This window comes from Anas acuta, chromosome 3 (assembly GCF_963932015.1).
Source record: "Anas acuta chromosome 3, bAnaAcu1.1, whole genome shotgun sequence".
NCBI classification, from domain to species: Eukaryota; Metazoa; Chordata; class Aves; order Anseriformes; family Anatidae; genus Anas; species Anas acuta.
Window position 1 is genome coordinate 99693106 of NC_088981.1, and position 21071 is coordinate 99714176.

The following is a 21071-nucleotide window of genomic DNA, read 5'->3' on the forward strand; positions in this document are numbered from 1 at the left end:
TAATTTCCATCAGTGGACATTTGAGAAAAATTCATTTATTCTTTACTGTTTGCTCTTCAACAAGTGAAGGTGCTTCTACATCATTTTGCTAACCCTGGAATTTTGCCAGGCTCACTAGAATTTTCAACACCATTCACATGATGAAGAGTTGGGTGTATTGAATAAATGTATGCCTAACTGGCTACAATCTGTGAAGGAGATCCGTTGCTTTAAAAAATAAAAATCTTTTGTTTCCGCACATTCAAGTTGTTGATTACAGCTCTCTTATCTACCAAACTGTAACCCCACATGGTACAAGCAGAATCTCAAATAGTAGAGTTTCTACTTGGCATAGGAGCTCCATATAACATTTTCCTTCCCTGAGTGACCACTGACCTGCTGACCCTATTGCCAGGAAGAAATAATAATTACATTACTGTTTAGCACCAAGGTAGAGGTCAAATCATAAATAGTACCATAAACAGTTTTACACAAATCAAAACCTCCATCTTTTAGAACCTACTGAAAGTGTTAAGAAACGTGTTTTCAGAATATATTTTCCATTTGATTGTGGTGGAAATTTGGGAAAGTTGTTCTAACATTGTATATAATTTGATCTTCGATATATTTTTACATCAAGAGCATGTGCATGTCTGTTGGTTATACCATGACAATTAGCTAAGGATTCACCAGCCTGGACACAGTCAAGAGGCAAGAGCCATCTTATAATTTAAAAAACTTTTTGATGTTGCCATTTGACTGACCTTTCTTGTGTTCTTAATGTCACACAAGTCAGTGAACTGAAGAGTAAAGTTCAGCTAAATCCAAAACTGTTCTAAGAGCACTATACATGCACTTCCTTCAACTTGGTTTTCTTGCTGTCGAGCATGACAAATTACTAGAGCACTCTGAAGTTTAGTGATGCAAAGCAGTCACTTGGATTTGCTTCCAAATTCAAATGAAGCGCATTCTTCTCTAGATCTTGATAACATTTTTCAGAAATTATTAAAATGATTTTCCTTCTGGTTTCTCTGAAATAAAGGTGAAACCAATTCAGAAATACACTTTGGTGCACTATACTAAAGTCATGCAGCCTCTCCTGCCAATTACCAAGAAGAAAGCTTATATTAAGACCTCCTATGTCAGTTTTATTATGAATACAGCTTATTCTTTGTCAGATACGGTAATTGCAGGTACAGCTATGCAGATAGATACAGACTACTAAAAACAACCCTTGTACATGCAACTTCCTAGCCCCACACAAACCAGCACAAGACAGAAAACATCAGGCTAACAGTCAGTATCACATTATACTAAGACTAGAAAATCTTGTGTAGAAACCTTCCCTTTTTCAGTGGTAGTTTCTTCCAAAATATCATTTCCAAGAATAAAACCAATATGATTGAGGAAGGCTACAGAAATTAAATACTCAGCTACTATTTTATCAGGACATGACAGCCAGATACTGATTTAAACTACACAAAACCCTAGAACTGAATTCTCACTCTGAAATATTTTTTACTGACAATTCTTCTGATTCAGACATTTTAAGAGTTCAACAGTCTGAAAACTGCTTCATTTCAACAGACAGGCTTTCAGATATGATACCTGAAAAAAGATGATCAAACATTCTGGCTATCTGACAGGAATCTGTTCTTTTGTCAGTTCAGAGAACTGTATGCAAGCCCAGGCTAAAGTTTGAATTACCAAAGCTGCAGAAGTCTTTATACAAAGCTTGTAGGCCATGTTTTCCAAAAACAGTCATCCACTAGGACTTTCTTTACATGTTTTTTTCACTACAGGACCTTTAAGTTGTATATCTGGCCAGATATACAGGTGTGTTAAATTTTCACTGGTACAGCAATGCCAGGGGAATGAACACTGCAACTATACTTTCATTCAAGGTGATAGAATGATAGACTAATTAGAGTTGGAAGGGACCTCATGGGTCTATCAGTCCAATCTACTGCTCAAAGCAGGGTCAGCTATAAGATCAGACTAGATTCTTCCAGTGCTGAATATCCCCAGACAGAGACTCTGTCTCTAGCAATCTCTCTGGACAACTTGTTCCAGTGCTGAACTGTCCTCATGGCGAAAAACATTTTGTCTTACACCCAGTCATATACCACATTTTTTTTAACACATGCCCGTTTGTTGCAGGTGAGTGGGATAAACAAGTTCTCATTGTGAAGGTAACCAAAATAAATTTATTGAACTGAATCAATGATTGAACAGCAATGTCAGTCAAGCACTCTATTATAGTTAAACATCAGTCAAACCCTCTACTACTTACTACATACTAATAATTAAGCTAGCTCAATGTATATAAATTGTCACTTAAGCTCAATATAAAGAAATGCTGCATGCAAATAGAAATGTGACTTACCTTGCTGTGAACATCAGATGCTGGGTAAGGGTTCTCTCAACCTGCAGGAGTAACCTTGAGAGGTGTCCCTGTTCAAGGGGAGATCGCTGCAGTGCAGTCCTATGCCATACAGGAGAGCTCACAGGGCTCTGGTGGCTGCAAGTATTTACAGCATAAAGTTCACATAATCACAGAATCTCTAGGTTGGAAGAGACCTCAAGATCATCGAGTCCAACCTCTAACTAAAGTTGTTGACTTATAGTCAAATTTCCTTTTATAGTCATGCGGAAAGTTGTTTTTCTCTCTTTCTCTTATCACTAGTGTCCAAAATATACCAGTTCTGCACAGGAACTCATGTCCTTAGGCAATAGTTTACAATATCTGTGTCTCCAATTAGGCCTGATTACCAGCAATGCCTGAAGCAGCCTACTGCTACCACAAAATGGGGTGTATGTGGTGCATGCGTATGTACATCCATCACACCACTGTATGTCATCATGGTGCGTGGCAGGAGCATGAAGAACTTGGCTCCTGCTTCTTGGAATCTCAAAGATATTGTTGTCATCAGGTATCCTCAAGCCTTTCCTTTCTCCAGGCTAAACAAGTCCACTTTCCTCATCCTGTCCTTACAGGACAAGTGCACCCATCCCGTAGCTCCCTAACTACGAGGGTGCTGTGTTAAACTAAATCTATTTCATCCTTATTTTCCTGTTCTGGGGGCACAAAAGCTGGATACAATATTCTAGATGTGATCTAATGACTGCCAAGTAAGGAAAGTTAATCACTTCCGTCTATCCTAATGGCTGTGGTCCTTAATACAGACCAGGATGCCACTGACCTGATTTGTTCAGCTTGTGGCCCACCAAGACCTTCAGGTCTCTTTCACCGGAGCTGTTCCCCAGCCAGCAGTCCACAGCCTGTGCTGTTTCAAGGGGTTCTTCCTTTCCAGGTACAGGGCTTCACAGTTGTCCTCACTGAATTTCAAAAGGTTTTTGTTAGTAAGGTCAATGAAAGATTTAGAAAAAATTATAACTGGTGAATACCAAGCTGGTACCAACCCAATCCCAACAGGACAGAAGATGAACATAATTTCTATTTTCCTTTCTTTCTGGTTAAGTTCTTTCTAATTTTATCTGTTCTTACAGTTCTCACAATCAATTTAAATTATAATTTCTTAAATTTGCAAAATAAATAAAAAAGAATGAGAATCAACCATTTCATTTACATTTCTGCTTCAGGCTACTTTTATTTGCCTATACTTGGGTATTTGGTCTTGAATTTGAGTTCTTCTGAGGGGCTGTGGAAGACAGGGTAGTTCAGTCAAAAGCATTAGTCAGGTATGTTGTTACAGTTAAGGAAAGGAATTTCTGTTATACAGCAGTTACAATACAGTGAAATAGGAATAATCCTGATCTTTATATGAAATAATCTTACTACTTCTCTTTCGTCCTCTAATCCAGGACAACAATAAGTGAAAAAAAAATGCATAAAATTATAACTGTTTTAAGAAGAGTCAGTAAGATGTTCTGTCTCCAATATAATCTTCTGATAGAGCACCTCCCTAAGGTATCAAAGAGGTTTGCATACCCTTAGGAAGAAGAGAAGTAGCAGCCTATATGTCAGTCTAGGTGAGAAGCAACTGATAGCACACTGGACAGAAAAGATATAGCCATTCCTCTCCTGTTTGAAAGATGGTATCCATCACCTCCTGACCATCACTTTCTGAAAGCTTCTACACTACCTACACTTTCAGGAGAGAATTCAAGACTCAGAATTTCAAGCATCTATTTTGGCCTTAGGTTTCCCCAGTACTCACAGTTCTGGGCCAGTATGGGACATCTCAAGTCCAGGTCAGAAAGCAGCGACCTTGACTCTGCATCCTCATTGCTAACCCCAGACATCCAAGAGAAGCTATGTGATGGAAGAGATGCACAGAAGTCACTAAGTTTTAGTAGCATCGCATTTGACCCAAATACCAAGTTGTAAATACCTCGAATTGGATAAAAAATAGCAAAAAACTTCAATCACAAAAATGTATCTCTATTCCCCTTTATAAAAATGTAATAACACCCATGTGAAAATACATTCATCATTGTTTGAAGGACCCATGAAATATAACAGTGATAAACACTGCCAAAGAGACGCAAAGAAATTAGTAATTCCCTCTCCTTAACAAGACTTGGCTAGCCAGCAGTGAGAGAGGCCTGGAGATATATAATAACTAAAACAGGGAGAAAAATCAGTTCTGAATAGCTACTTTACGTCAGGACTGGTGCTGCTCACTGACTGGGAAAGCGCCCCATGGAAAAAAAAATGACCATGGCTGTGTAATTAAACACTCTTATCAGGATGGATATGCACACAGGAACTGAGTTAAAATTGCACAGGCAACCTTAATTATGATTTTTCCTGACTTTGCAATCTTAATCATGTTCTTTTAATCTAGTTCTGTATTTGTAATTTTAATGTCATCTGGCAGTGGCACTATGAAAAAACAGTCACCAAGCTTCAATAATGAACTTGACCTCAGCAGAAAAGAGAAACATAAGGCAACATATTTAGGACACTTTTTTTTTTTTTTTTTTTTTTTTGCTTTCCATAACTACATGCCTAAATGAAGTAACACTGATTACAAAGAATAATACAAATTATTAATTTATAATAAAGAAACTGTTTTTAAAAAACAGCAGCACCTACAAGACTTTGTCAGTGAGTTGTTTCTTTTGAAAATACCCTTCCGTGGCTTATCTATTTTACTTAGATATAATGTTTCTGGTCTTTTAATTCATTAATTCTCAGCTCTGCACTATAGACAGACATTTTGATAAAAAATACAAAATTTAAAAAAATTGTGAAATAAAAACATGCTGTTTTTACAAGTCCTCAGAGGGCTTATTTCCCAAACCTGACAAATTATTTGCCAAGTACAGTTGCTCTTTCTGTACAGCATAATCTCAATCCTGATTGAAAGTGCCACCTACATGTTAGAGAATAGAGGCTTCTGTGCAATTGCTGTCCCGATGCTAACAATATTAATGGACATCTCTGAAACACACCTCACCATCCTGAATTCAGTCATCAAGAGTATCAGTGAGGGGTAGTAACCACACTCCCTCCTATCCAGTGATAGTTGAAACACTGGAGAGAAAAAATCTTCCCACTTAGTTTCTCATGAGAATCTGGAGATGAACATGAACACAAACTGATGGCTTTGGGTACAGACAAGCAAGGCAAGGTCTGAGCAGAAGGTATGCTACATGACCATCATGAGCATGTAAACAGCCTGCAAATGGAGAGCAGGTTGCAGCAGTTCGAGCACGGAAGCAGGGAAAAAGAAGATTTACAAGGGGGCATCTGAATGAAGAATGCCCATGAGCTCAGGACTGGAAGCAAAGATGACTCAGATTTCTTGAAATAGGAAGATTTTTCTTTTTTTTTAATTTTTTTCTTCCTGCTCTGCTCAGGAAACTGCATGTATTCTTTGTAAACTGGACTGAAAAGACAGAGCTAACTTTATACGACCAATGCTGCTCTTAACAGGACAAGGCAACAGTATTGCAGTATATATGTACCAGAATTTGATGAAGGATTGGGGATTTTGTGATTGGCTTCTGGATGGACAACAGCTTCTGTGGAAACATGTAAAATCGTGAAGGGCACTTTTCTTACCCACTAACAGCTATCTGCTAACAGTGAGCCTATAAACAGCTCTAGAAATTACCTGAGCTTAGACCAAAGGCAGATATATCTTAATAAAATACATGATCTTGTAGCAGTAATCCATTCTCAGGCATCATCTGAACCATACTGAAAGGTTTCCAAAGGTTTCGCTGAACAATGAAAGGGGGACTTCCTCAGTTTCTGCCATTAGCACCAACAGAGAACGTGCAGGACATTCTCAGCATGGCCCTTAGCTAGAAATCCAGTCAAACTAGAATTTGTCCCAAGTCTATTTTCAAGTGATGTTTTGATCATGTGCAAAATGCATGTCCCCTCTGGCTGCTCCTTAATTTGGGCATAAAGCCTCTGGGAGTGGGATAGAAATGTGTTTCAACTTGAACAGCTGACTTTATAGAGGAATAAATTATTCAAATTATTTATGCTTTGTATTTTTTTGGTTTCCCCCCCTTTGTGAATTAACCAGCAGCAGTTTTTATGATTTCATATAAATCACAAATGTATTCACTACTGAGCAATTTCTATAAATCAGCCTTTAGCCCATATAGGTTGATCCTGGGGAAGTAAAAATAAAAAATAAAAAAAAATGTACACTTTTATTACTTTTCATTGGCTGCAAATATCAGCCTGTATTTCTTTCTCTGTTGCTTGAATGATTAAACTTAGAACACTTTCACATTTGTAAGAACTGAAATTCTGACTTACAAATATTTAACTTGTCTTTCTGTGAAAAAATCTACCAGCATTTTGCAAAAAAGAAGATGTACAATGTAGATGGTGGTGGTGGGGACAACATACAAACTTTGAACACAAGTAAATATTTTAAATCATTTTAAGGCTATCCACCCACACACTCTTATTGGTAAGAGGGCAGAGCCCCATTGTGTCAGCTACTGATAGCAGCCAAGCACACCTTGTCACAGACATCCTGGGAAGCTTTGATACAATATGAAATCAGCATTAGTTAAGTAATTAAATTAATGACTTAGCAAGGGCGTACTTCTCAAAATGTAGATTCAATTCTTAAAATAAATATTTTGTTTTAATCAGTATAAAGTTTGAAAGAATTTAAGAAAGAACAACTAAAGAGCAGTTCAGTGTGCCTGAACCAACAGCCTGGGGGTTGCTGCCTAGCCATTTTTCTGCCCATCCAGCTTCCAGGCTGCTTTAATTGGAAAGATATAGAACACAGGTTTGGGAGAGCGACAAGATGTTTCTGTTATAAATTATCTCCTCCTGTATGAACAACTCATACACCAATGCCTGTGTACTTACAGCCTGAACAAGAATTAAAGGCACAAGTCCGTATCTGCCTAGCATCCAGCTGAGAGCTGTCAGCATTGCTTTTAGAGTCCCAGAAACTAGCAGAACGGGGTAGGTTGGACCACCATGGAGAATACGCACACAATCAAAGAGTGGGGTGAGCTTTAGGGTGCTGCCTTGGCAGAATTCAACAAGCTTGCCCATTTGCCACACTTTTACGACTACACATTAGTGAGGTGGATCATGATTTCTGGTCAAATTCTTTCAATCCATATGTATAGATTTTTTTTATATTTTTTTTTTTTTTTCAGAATTTCCCTAGTTAAGGCAAGTGGTGGATATTAGTCAGGACATTGTTTCTACAAAGATTCAGCTACTTTGGTATTTCTTTAGCTGTGGTCATCCCAAAGCTTTCTATGTATCTCCTATAATGCAGTATCCTATTCCTTCTGGTGATAATGATCCTTCTTGTCTCTCTGTTTTCGCAGACTTTGTTTTTAGACAGTTTATTACATGGCATTATGACTCACACCGTTCTTTCCGATGCTTAACTTGATTATGTATCAGCAAGATTAAACAGCTGTATAAACACCTCATCCTTTAAAGCTGTGTATTATCTTTATTTATTCCTATTTGATTTATGAATTGGAATTACTTCATCTGAGTACTTTGGAGCAGCCTGTCTACCTGCTCCTAGTCAAACTTCAAACAGATCTACACCAGTCTGCTCTTGTAGCACACAACACTATTCAGGTATAAAGACTTGCACTTTTTATTGGCTTTCCATCTCACAAATTAAGCACTCGCCCAGTCTTTTATATCGCATAGCTATCCTTGCTCATTATCTAACTATGTGCATTAAAAAGCATTTCTTATATGAAATAAAAACATGTTATTCTGACACTGTGGTTACTGTCTCCTAGCAACAGAACTTCTTCTTAATAAGGCACTTGTTATTTCAGGGGTCTGTATCATGAATACTTTAAATAGCCTTAATTTTCTGTATAGGTTCACAAAATTAATCAATCCTTTTCATTATGAGTTTGATGACCTATGAAAACGGTGTATTATTACCACAATACGACAATAACTCAATCTCTAAAATATGATACTTTTAAATCTCTTTGTGCTAATGTTTTATTTCAACATCGCATTTAAATTAAGTGGAAGAAAGTTCTTTTCTCACATAACCAGGATTTTCTGCCTAGCCAGTTTTATGCCTGTGAGTGCAGGTTCTCTCATAAGCACACTTGTAAATTACTACACTGGATCACAAATAAACATATCGTAATAAGAGAAGAGAGATTCATGTTGTACAAGTTCTTTTCGTATAAAAGCAATGATCTTTTTGGCTTCGGTCAAAACATAAAAAATGGATGTTTAAAGGTCAGTGCCAGTAGAAGAGAAAGCACAAATCCGAGAAAATAATGGGGGAGCCCCTATTGAAATTACATAATAGTTTGTTTTAAATTCCCAGGAAACCTTAGACTTGCTATTATCTAGGTAATAAAACACAGTATAATTGATATCTGATGGATGATTTGTTTCTTGTAAAGTTTTTACTTCTTGTCTATCTTACAAAATTATATGTTCACAGCGTAATTCTGGAAATCATGCAGAAATAAGTGCAATTTTATTTCTCCAGACAAATCATTCATTTGTGAGAAATGTGTTTGGAAAAATAATGAACGTATTTCTTACTTCCACAATTTTGAAATAGGTCAAGGCGTACTAATGATCATATTGTTGGTGACAATGTACAGCACTTGTAGTTTGCAAAAGACTGAAGATGCATCTTAAAGTTATTTATTTCATTAATGTACCCAATTGCAATGTCAATTTGCAAGTTGTCATTAATACACCAAGGAGGAGGACTGAAAGGATGTCTTCACAGATGGACCTAAGCAATAATGTGCTGAATGAGGCATCTGAAGAGAAGCAACAAGCAGCTGGAGGAAAGAACTCATCTACTGGCCAGTTCAAAATGCACAGACACACAACAAGGTTATGAAAGCATTCTTGTGGAGGTAATGTTCACTGTGCTAATGAACAAGCAGGAGAGTTTTCTGCCTTCCAGAAATGAAAGTGTAAAGGTGAGAAAGAGCAATTCCTCTGGCAATGAGCCTCCGTTGGCACCTCTGATGTCTTATCAACCTGCATTCCACTGATCCTGGAAGAACTTAGGGTTATTTAAGGAAATTAATATCTGAAAAGTCATGTCATATATGATGCCCCTTTTCCCTCAAAAAGAAGGAATTTGCAAAATCTGTAAGGCAATCTGTGGTTGAGCTAAAACGTTGGTAGGGTACCAAGAGGTAGGTTTTGCTTCAGTTGCCCTCTGTCTTTGTAATACCTCACTCTCCGAGGGAATAAACGTGGTCAGTTAACCAGAAGGTTGTTCATTCAGTAGAATAATTATGGCATAAAGACTTTGCTGTTTTTGCTGTAAGCTAGTCTCAAAACAACATAAAACCAAACATACCGAATCTATGAAGGAACATACCTTAAAAAAAAAAAAATTAAATGCCCATCCACAAATACTATCTACCTAGGTAACAGGTCAGAGGAATTGAAGTATTTCGCATATAGAGAAAAAATAAATAAAGTATGGGAAATACTACTGAAATCCAGTGGAATGGATCATAATTGAATCTTTTGAAGCTCAATCAAATTGAAGCTTATCAGTGACATGGTACTGTGTCTACATTAACTTTTCAGCAGATAATTTAGAATATGAGAAGTCTGACTCACAAAATCAAAGATGGGATACTGGAGGACATCCACTCCACTTCTTCCAAACAGCAAGTATCACTAGAAAACAGGCAAAAATTTCCTTTAATAGCTGTCAACGATGTGCAAGAGGGTCAAAAAATGCATTTGTATACCTAACAATCTGGAAAACATTCAAAATTTATAGCTTTCAAAAATAGTGCACAATAATTTCTTTAGTGAGCATGCTCAGCATCCAACAGAGGTAACTGAGCCTCGCAGACCAAAGAAGAGTTAATCACTGTCTTTTAAATGTACAGTCTGACTTGAAAAACAGATATTACATTGCATTTATGTTGTTTGACCAATATATGGCACAATAAAGAATGTGATAAGAACATTTCAATGAGCCAGTTTCTGAAAAAATTAAGCAGTTATTACACTAGGTATATATTGGGAATACAAAAATTAGAGAAGTATTAGTGATAATAATAACAAGTCACTTGTAAATTACTAGGTGTCCCACAATAGATAATGTTGTAGATGTGACTTTCTCAAATAATTTGGAAATTATTAATACATCTTTTGAAAAACTTGATTATTTGTACCCAATTACAGAAATGTAAATTTGGATCCACAGTTAAGATTGTATACATTTTATATAAAAGGAAAAAAAAAAGAAAAAAACAGTGTCATTGATAAGGACTTAGAGTCTAACTTCCTTGATACAGCTCCTAAAATATCTAAATAGATCATTCAACAATAGAGACCATCAACTAAGAAATAGATGCTAAAAATTAAAACAACTTTTGTCAACAAGTTCCATAGTAGCCAGGTCTTGTAAAATGAACCACTGGCATTTTTTGACAGTATATGAGTTTGGGTGTTAAAAACATTTCTTTTGATGAACTACTTGGATTTTAAAATAAGCAAATAAATCTGACTTGCTACTATGACATCTTGATTCGATAATCTTACTGTTTTAAAAATGGCGGTACGCAGAAGCATCAACACAGACTATAAATATTCAAAACTACCTGCACATCTGAAAATAAAGTGACTGAGAAAATATTAATTAATTAGGCAACTAAGTAGTGAGGTTCCTAAAAGATCATTTTTGGTCTAATTCTCATCAATATTTTTAATTGATGATCCGGGGATATTTCTGATGAATGAGAACAGAAAATCCTTAGTGGTTAAGTGTTTTAGTTGACAAAGATTCATGGAACAGTGAGTAATGAGGGAGCTGGTTACTGATACAATCTGAATCACTCAGATAAACGGTCACAACATTAGAAAATGTGTCTAATAGATCCTAACACAAAAAATAACTCTATGAAGCAACAACACAGTTTGCACTCAAAAGACAGGTTTTTCTCAGTTTCCTACTTTTACTGAGCAGAAAACAGAGAAAGGATCTATATTTACAACGCTTTTTTGCTTCATTTCAAAAATGAGCTGCCTATAAAGAATTTACATTTACAGATGAAACAACATTCAGTGACTTAAACCTGAAGGGAGAGGAAGATAATTTAACAGTTCCTGTGTAACAATGCAGTTGAATGAGGGTGGAGGTTTCACTTGATGCATAGCTGAAATCCACCACAACTCCTCTGGCAAAGTAAAGGGGAAAAATATGATGGAAAAGGGCTCCATGTGGGAGCATTCTTGAAGAGATGCTGCCTGTGGGCAGCTCCTGCAGGATCAGTTCAGGAAGGACGGCATCCCATGGGAGAGAGCCCACATGGAGCAGGGTCAGAGAGTGACCATGAAGGAGCAGCGGAGATGAAGTATCAAGGGACTGACCATAGCCCCCATTCCTCTGCGCTGCTCAGGGGGAAGAGGGTGGATGGGGGGGAAGGCATTTTCTGTTTCTTTCCTTTGTTTCTCACTTCTCTAGTTTGTTAGTAAGAGGTCATAAATTTTACTGTCTCCCTACTCTGAATCTGTTTTGCCTGTCACAATAATTGTTGAGTGATCTCCCCATCCTTATCTCAACCCTTGAGCCCTCTGCATCATATTTTCTCCCCTTTCCCTTTTGAGGAAGGGGAGTGAGAGCACAGCTGTGGTGTAGCTTGGCTGCCCACCCGAGTAAAACCACCACACCAAGCAGCACAGAGGAACGGGGGCTGCGGTCAGTCCCTAATGCTTTGTCTCTGCCACTCCTTGCCAGTCACTCTCTGCCCCTGCTCCACGTGGGGTCCCTCCCACATCTATCCATTCTCCAGCCTCTTTGCCCCCCAGTTTGTACATATAGCCAAGGGCTACCCCTTCCCAGGTGCAGTATCCAACACCTGCTCCTGTTAAATTTCATATAATTAGTGACTGCCCAGACCTCCCATTTGTCAAGATCTCTCCTGCAAACAAAGAAAACAAAAACAAATAAACAAAACCACTACAGAAATAAGGATTCAGAAGAAACCTGTGAAATTCTAATAATTAGTTCATTGAAAATAACAGAATTTGCCAAATAGGTATGTTATACTACACATTTCTCTACACTGAATGAGAACCAGTGGAGAACTACTCATGACATTGAGCCAGTGCAATTTTTTCCATTGATAACAGTGGGACCAAAGTTTAATGCCAAATATCTGTTAATCACATGGACAGAGGAAGACTTATCATGCTTTTAATTTCTCACTTTTTAAGACTTTGGAATTAGTTGTTGAGGAAGACACTCAATTTAAGGAAGACTGTTACTTAGCAACCTTAATCGGTTTTAAAACAAAGCTTTAGCTTGTGATTTTTTTCAGCAAGGAAATAATAGATCTCTGTCCCTAAGTGTTTCTAACCAAATTAATAGTTAGAGGGAACGTCTAGACTGAGCATCACTGGAAGACTGTAAGCAACCTCATGGTCAAAGCAGGATCCTTACATAGGTTGGCCCTTTCCTGTTTTTTGCATTCATGACAAAAAAAAAGCCTTGATTCTTAAAGAAAAAAATATCCTTCAGACACTAGCTGTTGGCTGATGTAGTGAAGCCAAGTCCACAGCTATGGAAAAAGTGCTGCTTTCATAAACAAACAGAAAAATAAATACCTGGTGGGTTTTATTCTCTGTAATAAAAGTGCACAAGGTAGCAAGAAAAAAATGAGGGAGCGTGGAGGAGTTCACCTTCAAAATCAAATACCAGATCACAATTACTTTCTTACCATGCCACCTAAGACTCAAGCTGGAACAGACACCATGAAGCTGCCAATTACACTGAAGCTAAGCTGGCCCCAATCATGTACTCTGAAAGATTTTGGTGCTCCTAATCATTGTACGTAACATGCTGAGATACCCAAAGGTTTCAAGAAAAGGACAAGGCAACAACATATGGCCTAAACAGACTGTTCATGTCTTTTCCTAAACAAGGCACAGCTTCACCTTAAACTGACCTTGCAATTACAGGCTACTGGGAGCAGTTATGCACTTGAAAACAGTCAGCACAACAAATGGCAGGGACAGGAAAAGACTCAGAAATATTGAACGCAGAGAGACCTCAGTAGGCAAGCTATGTATTCTGGCCACATTGAGTTAATCCTGCTCTGCTCAGGCAGGCTCTTACCTGAATCTTAAAAACTGAAATGTGCAAGCAAGAGAATCCTTTGTAATATCATTTCCTGTACATCTGAAACAATGATAAAAGCTCTTCCAGAGGTACACTTTTAGCAATTCGAGGCCAGGGTTCTGAGAAAATCATCTCCAAAATAATAAATTTAAATAACTGCAAAGTAAGCAAAGTGGATTAATGTGCCTGCTTCCTCCCTCGGCAAGAGCAGAATCTGAATTGTTTTTCCTGAGCAGCTATTAAGTAGCTAGGGAAAATTTGCAGTTCCACCTCAAATAATTCATACCTATAGGAGTCAATTCAGGAATATTAATAAAATTCACATATCTAGAGTCAGTATGCATTAGAGTTTATGAAACACTGGAATCTCAGCAGTAGCCCACCAATTTTACCGTAATCTGTAGCTACTATCATTCATGTAGGGCAAAAATAACCTTCCAAATTGTTGACAAATGCCTAGATCTTAGAAAATTGCTAACGCGAAGTTATTTTGGCTTCCTTAACTATCCAGAAGTACAAAAGTTTAAGAATGTCTTCGTATCACTGATACACCACAAGCTGCAGTTGATGAATCATTTCTTTTAAATGCACATACATTTACATATGTGTATTCCATGTGCATAAAAGATAAACATTATACATATTTGCAAATACACCAAAATCCTGAATGGCTTTGTCATTTACTGGAGGAATCTTATATAGAACAACCAGTCTATGGGACTACAAATAGAGACAAGTATTACAAGTAATTAGCATGTCTTGTCAGGCAAATTTATTTTCTTTCTAATATCATTTGTTACGATTTTCTTTGAATCAGTACTGGTTTTATATCAAGTGTGGATCTCACCCCAATGCTCTCCTTTTAGGAGGGATGCAATAGGTCAGCAGATGACAACAAAAGACAAACAGACATGAGGTATATTCATTTAAAATAAATAAGAAATTCTAGATATTGGGAGAGCTAAAACTTTTTTTTTTTCTGTGTTATCGCTATGTTTCATTGTTATAGGGTGTTTCTCCTAGTAACATGGTAACAGCTGCTGACTCTTTTTCCTCCGTGATTTCACATGACACACTTCTCACTAGAGCTCTCAGCAATTTATTCTTAATGCTTTGCTTCTTTGAGAAAGTATTTTTGGACAAGTTGAGTGTTGTATACATAAAAATTAGATAAGGTGAGGGGAAAAAAAAATCTCTTTAATTCAACAGGTTGCATGAAATGCCACTATGCCAGAAGAGACCGAAGCCACGGCTGGATTTCGGGGGTGGGGTTTATTTCATTTTTAAAGGCACAATATGTGCTAGACAGTGTGCTCGTGGGGAGACTACTGATTTAGAAACTGCTGCTTGGTTGCCACCTCCATCAGATCAGGTCAAAAATCCTGGAGAATTTATCTCAGTGAGATAGGAAAGAGGTCACTCCACAGGGGAAACCAAGCTCTGGAGAAACTGCTACGCAGCTGCCCTGCTGTGGCAGGGCAGAGCATGCCACTGCTACCAGCCGGAACCATTAGCCAGGGTTTGCTTGCATTTGTAAGGCTGAAAAACAAGGAGATAAAATTCAATCACTGACACAGCACCCTGATTTTACTTTCATGAGTTGCTGGCTTTAAAAACAGCAAGTGCTCGGATTTTTACATCCTGAAATTAAAATTACATCAATTCAACTTTGAGGACTCAGAGCTGTCGCAGCCAAAGAAGAGAAAGGAGCCCCCAGGAGGCCACCTTACTTGTTCATTCTGAATGTGAACGCTAAATCTTATTGATCTTCTGATCACTACAAATTATTGGTAAACCCTGCATTAGAACAGACTGCTGTAAATTGGAGTTGACAGTATTATCACTGAGAGAAATGCATGAGCTCTGTGTTTGCCAAAGTGTGACCTGCCGGTCTAGTGGTGTAGCACTGTGGCACTGCAAGGACTGATATTTCTCATTCAGCTGCTCTTCTCAAGCAAATGATTTCATTCTCATAGAATTAACATTGTTTAAGAACATTTCTTCACACTAGACATGCGCCACCACTTAATGAGGAAAAAAAAAAAAAAGGATATCAGGGCAGCATTCCCATCTTGCTTGCTTCTCATCTCCAGGTGCAATTGCACAAGACTCAGCTGCATCAGGACATTAATACCTTTCCAGACAGTGTCATTCAGTTAAGCCATCCTCAATTGATATTGTGACATTAGCATGTATGCAAGCAGGATTTAAAAAAAAAAAAAAGTTCAAGAACGCAAATTTAGATTATAGAACACAGGAGGGACCCTACTAACAAGGTTAGGAACAAACATTTCTATATTATAGGAAGCAAAGAGATTGTAGTACGTAACTGGCAAGCAATTTAGGAAACTGGCATGATTGCTAGCTTTGTTGACTGACTGGAAAAAAAGACCTTTTTCTATTTTTGTTTGGCTTTTTTTTTCTTTTCTATGCTTGAAGACTGCACATATACATTGTTCCTCAATCAGGCTCCTTCAGCACTAACTAAATAGTAAAGAATTACTGAAGAAAAGAAAGCAACAGTAGATGGAAAGAGTTACTTAGTGCTTTGAAGGCTATTTGTTGACATGGGCCAATGGTGACATTTAATGGGAGGCAAATTATATAGCAAAAATTATAAACAAGGAAAATTACTTTGACGACCAAAGCTTTTATGGCAATGCAGGAGCTGGCGTACCATGTTTGAAAGGTAGACAGGTACCCAGGAGGAAAGTGAGGACACCTAGAGGAGCTCTAATTGCAAAATTTTGCAATTTTTGTACATAATTTTCTACTTCAAACATCTAATAGAAATAATGTAGCATATTTGCATAGAAATATAGTCACACAAATAATGATGTTTGTGTTATATTATCTTACAAGCAAAATAGTTCACTTAAGAGAATTTCCTCTGGCTTTTCAAACTTAAATAGCCTCAAGAGAGATTTACAGCTGAACTGCCAAATATTGTGTTTGGGTCATAATTGAGGGATAGATCCAATAAACATTTTAGGAATCTGAAAGACTGGCACTACAATCCCTAGTTATTTTAGGTATCTGTGCTACAAACTGGAGTCAAGGATCTTGTTCTGGGTATATCTCCCTTCTTCCTGAGGGATACCCTATGCAAACCCTGTGGGTAGAAATCCCAAGCGGCACCCAGTGGCAGCTGTGCTGACATGAAAAATAAATAAATTACTGGGCTACAAACAGAGCACAGAGACAAAACGGAGCATGACTCTCAGACACAGGGTAAGAAGCAAGTCCACATCCTCTGGTTCCTTCTGCTTTGAGATAGACTAAAGTTCATGTCTAGTAATCTGTTTCCTTTTAGCTCCAGTAGGCCAGAGGAATACAAAAGAAATGGAATAAGAATAAAGCAACCTTTCCTGGACCCACACAGTTGGATGCCCCAATTTAGAAGGGAAAGGGCTTTCTGAGTCAAAGGTTGTGATATGGTAACTTCGACAGCCAAAGTATTTATTCTTCATGATTTTTTTTAGTCTGTTTTGGAGACCATTATTTTGGCTCCCAGATCATCCTATGGCATCAAGTTCCACCATTTCATCTGTACACAGTAACTTTTTTTTTTTTTAATTTGTTTGCCTACCAATTCTTCTACTATGAGTGGTGGTGAATAACCATTTCCTTCCTTCCGTGTTTTTTGTAGGATCCTCTCAAATACTGTAGCAGTGCCTTAACTTCTGATCATCTTTGTTACCTTTCTTTCCTTTGTGTAACATTTTTTTTTTTTGAAGCAGGGAGACAAAAACTGCACGCAGCATTCCAGATACAGTGTGCCACAGGGGATTAATGAGTTTTTTGTTTTGCTCTTCACTCCTAGCTTAGTATTGCTTAACATTTTGTTTGTCTTTTTAACCTTTTCCAAGCAGTAAGCAGTTTTCAAAAGAAAAAGGAAAAAAAAAAATAATTTAAGCCTGAAATTCCTTCTTTCTTTCCTGTGCTTTCTTTTCCATATAAACCTTTATTTCCCGAAGGCAATTACTCTCTTCAACCTCAAGTTCATAAACTCACTACTCAAATGATTAGCCAGCACAGAACTCTGACCATTTCTCTTTAAGAAAGTAAAGAACAATTCATAGCAATAGTCAGATTCATTCTGATAGAGCACTTTTCTGTAGTAAAATGAGAATTCAACTCTCAATTTCCTGAGGAAGAAAAGGGGGCAGGTAACCCTTCTCCCATGGAGAAGGAAAAGAGCCATCTAGGAGAAGACCTAGAGGCAAGACACAGATTATACCAGATTTCCAGTAGCACCTGACTACAAAGCTTCAGAAAAAAATAAACACTTTAGATTCTTCCAAATAATAATAATAATAATAATAATAATAATAATAATAATAATAATAAACCCTCAAGAAGGAAATCTTAATGGTGCAGGAGTGGTCTGTCCCCACATGCCCAAAGATGAGCTGGCATGGAAGAAGACTGGCCTGGCTCAACAGAGAGTTGCAGCTTGAGCTTAGGAGAAAAAAGAGAGTTTATAATCTTTGGAAAAAAGGGCGGGCCACTGAGGAGGACTATAAGGATGTTACAAGGCAGTGCAGGGACAAAATTAGAAAGGCCAAAGCTCATCTGGAGCTCAACCTGGCTACTGCCATTAAAGACAACAAAAAATCTTTTTACAAATACATCAACGCAAAACAGAGGACTAAGGATAATCTCCATCCTTTACTGAATGCGGGGGGAAACCTTGTTACAAAAGATGAGGAAAAGGCGGAGGTGCTTAATGCCTTCTTTGCCTCAGTCTTTAGCAGCAATACCGGTTGTTCTCTGGATACCCAGTACCCTGAGCTGGTGGAAGGGGATGGGGAGCAGGATGTGGCCCTCACCATCCACGAAGAACTGGTTGGTGACCTGCTACGGCACTTGGATGTGCACAAGTCGATGGGGCCGGATGGGATCCACCCAAGGGTACTGAAAGAACTGGCAGAGGAGCTGGCCAAGCCGCTTACCATCAGGACTTAGCAGTCCTGGCTATCGGGGGAGGTCCCAGTTGACTGGCAGCTAGCAAACGTGACACCCATCTACAAGAAGGGCCGGAGGGCAGACCCGGGGAACTATAGGCCTGTCAGTTTGACCTCAGTGACAGGGAAGCTCATGGAGCAGATCCTCTTGAGTGTCATCACGCAGCACTTGCAGGGCAAGCAGGCAATCAGGCCCAGTCAGCATGGGTTTATGAAAGGCAGGTCCTGCTTGACGACCTGATCTCTATGAACCTTCTATGACAAAGTGACGCACTTGGTGGATGAGGGAAAGGCTGTGGATGTGGTCTACCTTGACTTCAGCAAGGCTTTTGACACCGTCTCCCACAGCATTCTCCTCAAGAAACTGGCTGCTCTGGGCTTGGACTGGCATACACTTCATTGGGTTAGAAACTGGCTGGATAGCCGGGCCCAAAGAGTCGTGGTAAATGGAGTCAAATCCAGTTGGAGGCTGGTCACTAGTGGCATCCCCCAGGGCTCAGTGCTGGGGCCGGTCCTCTTTAATATCTTCATCAATGATCTGGATGAGGGCATTGAGTGCACCCTCAATAAGTTCACAGATGACACCAAGTTAGGTGTGTGTGTCGATCTGCTCGAGGGCAGGAAGGCTCTGCAGGAGGACATCCCTGGAGGTCTTTAAAAAACGTTTAGATGTAGAGCTTAGTGATATGGTTTAGTGGAGGACTGTTAGTGTTAGGTCAGAGGTTGGACTCTATGATCTTGAGGTCTCTTCCAACCTAGAAATTCTGTGATTCTGTGATTCTTTCTGCTGAAATTCAATACATCTATCTTGTGCTTTACTTTACACAAATTCAAGCATTTTTTCTGCTCTCCTTACAGCACTGTTGTCAAAAGGCAAGCCCTGACTAGACTCAGGCTGGCACCTGAAGCCATTTGGAGGATAACAACAACTTTATTGAGTCGGCACATTTGTGGACAATGCTACATATATATTCTCCCCTTACATGTCAGTAGATGGCACTCTTTATATTTACTATGTACATATTTTACACACTTATGAGAAAAAATGCTTCTTTTTATGGAACTACCGTAGTAGATCCCATGTCCTTAAATAGCATCTCTTAGTGAGGAGCTCTGTGTTTTGCCTACTGCTTAGAGCAGATTTCTGTTTTCCCTGGGTACACAAGCTGGTCAAATATGTTGATCAGAGCACATAAGCCTATGGAAACATGAACTGTACATATGGTTTGTACTTTATGCAATTAGTAGATAATCCATTCTCCTATCCACTATATAATAAGCATCTAAATTTGTCCTTTCTACAAAGGCCAACAAAGTTTTCAGCATTGACAAAATATCTGCATGTAATACCAAAATTCTTTTTGCTTACTAGGTCAGCGCACTATCCACTTGGGATAGTATCAGTTTCATTTAATTGCTTGTCCTTCATATTTGCATGGCCAGGACAGTCATGTAAAGCAGACTGAACTCCTCTTCTGTAAGCCAAATTCTCGTTACATTTATTAATCTTTATTAAGCATGTGAAACGTGCTTGCAACACTTGTGGAAATACTACATTGAGACAGGTGTTCATTTTCCTATAGCAGAAGTTTGTCAACGTTTGAAAGTTTTCATCACATAGAGCCCTTTATTCTTATGGGTTTTGTACATCTCATACACTAAGTTCCTTACAATGAAACTTATTAAACTTTTATTTGCAAGAAGAACAATAACTAGTTTGGGGCAAAAGCTAACAGTTCCACATGGCACACTACTACAAATACTTTAGAATACAAACTGTGTAAGTGGCTAACTATTTGCTAGGGAATTTGGGGAAGGCAGATGAACTGAAACTGGTATGAATTCTTCTTAGACCACTATCCTGCTGCAAGGTGTATTATTTTCACTGCAAGTTTCACCCCTTTGAAAGATTCTCACATGGGGGTATTTGGTTTTTTTTAATCAGACCTTCTTTCACACAGCTAGCTAAGAGCTATGAATATTGAATAGGGCTAAACCCTTGGTTATCCTCACAGATCTGATGAGATTGGAAACTAAGACCAGAAGAAAATAAATGTTTCTTTTTTTTTTTTTTAATCTTACACTAACTGCCATCTCCATTAGCCCAATGGTATGCACATGTAACACTAGTATAGCCCTTTAATACTTCCTTTTCTAAACACCTTTCTAAACTATAATAATATATTAAATTTGATAAATACAATTACTACCAACATTTAATTGATTCTTGATTACAATCAATTATATTTCTGAAACAATCAAGCATGCTACAATTAAAAATAATTGATTCATTAGCACACCCCTACTAGACAATTACACAAATGCATTATTTATGTAATTAGATGCATTTACAGTTCATTATTCCACTTTTTATTCTATTGTTGCAAAGCTACAAAAGTAGAGCCTTACTTTCTAATCTTCCTCTGCCTTATATTGACATAGGAATCACATTTATTTTATTTACTAAATTTAAAATAAGAAATCAAATCCTGAAAGACACAATCCCTACAAAAACAGTAATTAAAACTCATTTATTTGTCATTTGACTGAAAAG